General features: G+C 46.8%; 1 long non-coding RNA gene across 1 annotated transcript; it reads right to left on the bottom strand.

Moving 5' to 3' along the window:
* Nucleotides 1–710: 710 nt before the first annotated feature.
* On the bottom strand, nt 711–4,838 carry LOC110343456. The gene is made up of 3 exons (XR_002385734.2): nt 4,633–4,838; nt 2,423–2,535; nt 711–2,335 (listed from the first exon to the last, which is right to left on the bottom strand). It is a non-coding gene; the product is annotated as an uncharacterized LOC110343456 (long non-coding RNA).
* Between the last annotated feature and the right edge of the window lie 413 nt (nt 4,839–5,251).

Genomic DNA, 5,251 nt, shown 5'->3' with positions numbered 1-5,251 from the left:
AGACCAGGCAGGGTCTGGTCACAACAGCCACACCAATTAAATAGACACACACTTATTTAAACATTAGATAGGTATTCCCAGAACACAAAGCACATTGAGGATAACTTAAAACTCTTATTTTTTTCCTATACAGACAGTTGTTTTATTTATAGCAGTTGATTATTTGCTGAAAGCTGCCACACATGGGTAATAGTAATAGAAAAGACATACAATTTTGTTCATCTGAATGTTGCAATCCTGTAGATGGCTTCTACGGTGATTTGAGTTGGTTTTGTCCTTCAAAAACTTCATCTTTGAGGGCTTGGCTTGTGGACAGTCAGGGTTCTGAGAGACACAGCCTTCTGAGGCACCCATACCTCTCCCCACCCCCACTCCCTCATTCCTCCTTTTCTGCCATGCCCTTCCCTTCTTCTTCCCCTTGGCAGATGTCATTCCCATCCGCCATGGCTTGAAACAGGTAAGAAAGCCTTGACAAGAATGAGCCGAGCCAGCATCATGCCCTTGAAGCTCTGAAATCCAGCCAAATAAGCCATCTCCTTATAAAGTCAGTGCTTCAAGTACTTCATTATAACAATGGAAAACACTAATATATTCAATTTGACGTGGTTGTTAGTGATATTGTATTGTTTACCTCAATTTTTTAGTAAGGCTGGAAATTCTGAAACATACATTGAGGATTTTGGTTAACACAAAAATACGTATCACTTTGCTGAGAATTTTCACGTAAATCATTTATTCACATGGATGCATTGGCTGAAACACAGCTTGTCTTTCCAGCATTAACTCCCTAAACTATGCACTTTTTACAATCTTTCCAGTTAGTTTTCCCTTAAAATAAAAGAGCAAGTTTGAAACTCTGTCTTTTAAGATTGTTTCTCCCACATCTACTTTGACATCTAATTTGACAGTCATTTCTTAAAAGTATGCAATTCAATGGCTCTGATACATCCATGCAATTGTGTAACTCTGTCTACAGGCCAATTTTAGAAACTCCATCACTCCCCAAGGAAACCCTGCATGCATTAGCAGCCACTGTCCCTGCCCCCTGCCCCTGGTTCCTGCAGCTGCAGGTCCACAGGTCCACTTTGTTCCCATAGATTGCCCTGTTCTGTGATCCTTTGACCCAAGTCTCTAACCCTGGATGTCTGCATAGTTTCTATAGCTTCATTGTTGCCAACGGTCCCTCATGATATAATTACAGTTTCTATGTTTCATTTGGTCACATTGTCTTTTTTCTTTCTCTGATTCTTGTCTCGTTCAGAATGTTTTTGAACTCACAGATGAAGTGTATTTACCATTCGTAAAATGGTGTTTTGAAGTCTGTGTGTGTTGTAGAAATGGCTGAGCTGAATCAGGCAGTGGGTATCTTGCCTACACTAATGAGTTTTGAGAGGAGCCCTGAACATGTTCATCCTTCTCTAGCCCTGCTGCCATCACCGTGGCCTGCACTAGATCCCCGGGACTTACTCCTAGTCACTACAATACTGAACTCTGGCGTCTCTCCAGCTTCTCACCTCACCATCTGCCCTGTCTAAGAATTAAATCTTTTGAATTCTAACTATGGGTATGATTGTGTGATATCTGGTTTCCTGAGCATTACCTATTTCACCTAAAATGTTTATGGTCATTCATGTTGTCACATATTAAGCATTTTCCATCTCAGGCTGAACAATGTTTTGTTAGATATATATTAGATTAATACAAGAATTAGAAAAAAGGATTGATGTACATTTCTGAAGGGGGCTGGAAAGATGGCTGAGCTGTTTGGGGTACATAAAAACTTCATGGTTTCCCATTCTCCCACCTCAATTCTTGGTCTTATTTCCAGGCTGATAATTAGAATCAGAATCCTTCTGCCTCAGACTCCGGGGTTCTAGGATACACATCATTGTCTTTATTTATCATTCGATGAACACTTGTTTGATTCCACATACCAGTTATTGTGAGTCATGCTACAGTGGGCATTGCAGATAAGAAATTACTTATTCTGATGAAGATTTTCTAAGCCATGGATTTTTTTTGTCAGCTTGCTTTCTGTTGTCACAATAAAGACCACAGTCAAGAGCAAACAGAGAGGGAATAGATTCATTTGGTTGTCAGGGCAGGAACTCAAGCAGGAGATGCAGAGGCCATGGAGGGTTGCTGTCCTAGCTTTCTCCCCGTGGCTTGTTCATCCAGCCTTGTTATACAATCCAGGACCATCTTCCCAGGGATGACATCACCCACAGTAATCGTTATCAAGAAAATGCCCCACAGATTTGCCTACAGGCCTGTGGGTATGGAGGCGTTTTCTCGATTGTATTTCCTCTTCTTGGTGACTCTAGCCTGTGTTGAGCTGACAAAAAAAATCAGTATAAATGTTAAATCAAATCTTTATATTAAAAAATGTAACTTATTTATGAAAACAACATATAATCACCACCTGGAATTAGCTATAGGCAGGTCTGTGGGGGAGCTTGTCAGTCAATGATTGATGCAAGAGAGTGAAGTCCACTGTGGGTGGTGCCACGCCCTTGTCAAGTGGTCCTGGGTCATCTGAAAAAAGAAAAAGGCAGCTGAGAAAGGCAGGGTGGGAAAGTCAGGAAGCAGTGTTCGAGCAATGCCTCTGCTTCAATTCCTTCCTTCAGGGGTCTTCCTTGAATTTCTCAACGGTGGGCTGTGGTCATGGTAGGTATTCCAAATAAACCCTCTGCCACCACATTGATTTTGGTCAGTGTTTTTATCACAGCAAAAATGAGGACAGAGCACTTGGTGTGCCTGTGGAGGACCCTGGTGTGATTTTCGGTACACAAACAGAGCAGCTCACAACCACCTGTCACTCCAGTCCCAGGAGATGTGACGCCCTCTTCCGCCCTCCATGGCCATCTGCATACCGTCGGTACACAAACGTGTTTGAAGGCACTCAAACATAAAAGGAGTGCGTCTTTTATAAAATACTGATTTCTGACTGATGTGTGCATTATGAGCAAACAATTATGGTCGCTATTAGTCCTTTGAAATGTGTTGAGGCTCTCTACAGTAGCATCGTGAGTTGTTAGCGATATTCCAGGTGTAGTAGAAAAGCGTGTATGACAGAGTATTGGGTTGTGATATCCTTGTCGTTATGACAGAGTTTATTGGATAACGATATCCTTGTCGTTACTACTAAGCAGTTCGCTGGGCAGCTTCGAGAAATCTTCCTTCAACCCTGGCTGACTCATCTGTCAGCTGTGGGTAACTTTACATTTAGGTATGCCATTATGGAAGCCACGGACAGCTTTAGCCTGACAACAGACTTCCACATGCACTCCTTAACGAGCAGACGAACACATGACTCTGGAGGTTAGAAGCAAGGTCAGACGTGGGTGTAGGAGTCTTGGCATTTAGGAGTCTTGGCGTTTGGATAGACGCTCAGATGAAGAGACCAGGGAAAACATCCCAACCTTGGGATGGTCTGGAACATATCAGCTGGAGGGGCAACGAGGAGGGGCAGAAACGAAAGTCTTCAGCTGATGGGGCGTGGCGTCTGGGCATCCGTGGTGCGTACAGGGAGCAAGCGTCCACCAGCTCCTGGCATCCAGGGGGCTGGGAGGCTGGTATTTGAAGATGGAGGTTTCTGTCCCACCCGGTTCCCCTGGTTTAGCCCCAAACAAACACACGGACAACACTATACTAATTAGTAAACCGTTTGGCTAATGGCTCAGGCTTCTTATTGCCTACCTCTCTCTTAATTATTAACCCGTTTCTATTCATGTACGTATAGCCACGAGGCTGTGGCTTACCCGGAATCCCGGCTTGTTACTCCTTTGGCAGCATGGCCTCTCTTTTCCACCCCCCTCAGTCTCATCTCCCCTGCCTTCTCCTCGTGTCGGGTAGCCCCTCCTGTAGTCCCTGCCTGGCTACTGGCCAATCAGTGTGCTATCCATCAACCAATAGGAGACTCGTATGTACAGAAGGACGTCCCCCATCAGATGTTTGCAGTCAAGGGCTGAGGAGGGCGGGGACTTGGCTTTCCTTTTCTCCACTGTCTTTTGCTTCACCGCCCCACCCCTCAGCCTTGCATCTTGTCCTCACTGTAAAACCTGCCAGGCAGTGTCTTCTGGAAGACTGGAGAGGGAGCAGAACAAGCCCATTGGCACCAACGGTCCTGGTCCGAAATCCAAAGACCTCCCCCTCCTTTTCAAGCTGAACGCCATGAACACAGCGTCCCCCCCCCGCCTCCTCCTATCCTCTGGTGGGCAGCTGTCCTCCCTCATCTTACTCTCTCTAGTTGGCATCCCCCACCCCGTATTTTCTTTCCCCTGGTGGGCAGCTGTCCTCATCTTCCCTTTAGTGGACGCCTCCCATGGTCTCCTTCCCTCTAGTGGGGCCTTTCCCGGAATTTTCTCAGGGCTAGAAATGACAAGCTTCGTGTTTCCTTGTCATTTCCCGTCCTGTGTCATTTTACTCCTTTCCTAGCCCCAGGATCAGAGTGTGTTCCTTACTCTTTGGACCACGGATGTAGTTCAGCGAGCCGACGCCCAGCCCGTGTGAGGTCCAGGGACTGAATCCTGGCACCACGGGCAGGAAGCTGCTCTGTCCCACACGGATGGAAAAGAAACAGGGGCTGCGGGGGCTTAGGGGGTTTACCGTCACGGTGCTCATCATGGTTACCTTGTGGGGAGGGAGTTTGTCAGTCTTCCCTGCTGGCCCTTTGGATGTGCTTTGGAGAAAAATGGATGCAGGCGATGAGTCTGCAGGGAGCATGAAACAGGACAGTTGAACAGTCCAGACCGTAGAAGGTGAAGGGACAGGAGGGACAGAAGCAAAGGTCTTCAGCTCACAGGAGGGGGTACCCACCTATCAATGCTACAGGGAGTTTGGAAACACCTATACAGAGTCTTTGGTGCTCACAGCTGGTGATATCCTCAGCAGGGAAGGGCGTGTTCTGCTGCAATGAGGTTGATGGGAAAGTGTTGTTCTCTAATCTACAAGGGCAGTGCCCCTGCTCTGTGTCCTGGATTTGCCCTGGGCCCTCCCTTGTCTATGTCTCTGCTTCCTGGGTAGCAAGGCCGCAGGTTAAGGAACAGACACAGGAACCTGCACCTTCCTACCTAGCTCCAGCTTTTCTACGCCGTTCCTGGCTGTGGTTAAAAGGCTGTAACAAGGAATCGAGCAGAGCTCTTTCCCAATTCCATCTTCCCAAGGGTAGACCTCACAGTGACCCACCCTCCTGCTAACTGCGCTCCAGGGCTGGCCTGTGAGTGGGGTGCGGTGAGGCTGTGCAGGGAAA

The sequence above is a fragment of the Mesocricetus auratus genome, unplaced genomic scaffold (genome assembly GCF_017639785.1).
Source record: "Mesocricetus auratus isolate SY011 unplaced genomic scaffold, BCM_Maur_2.0 Super-Scaffold_100009, whole genome shotgun sequence".
Lineage (NCBI taxonomy): Eukaryota > Metazoa > Chordata > Mammalia > Rodentia > Cricetidae > Mesocricetus > Mesocricetus auratus.
The sequence above is the reverse complement of the archived record's forward strand: the minus strand, read 5'-3'. Positions and strand labels throughout refer to the sequence as shown.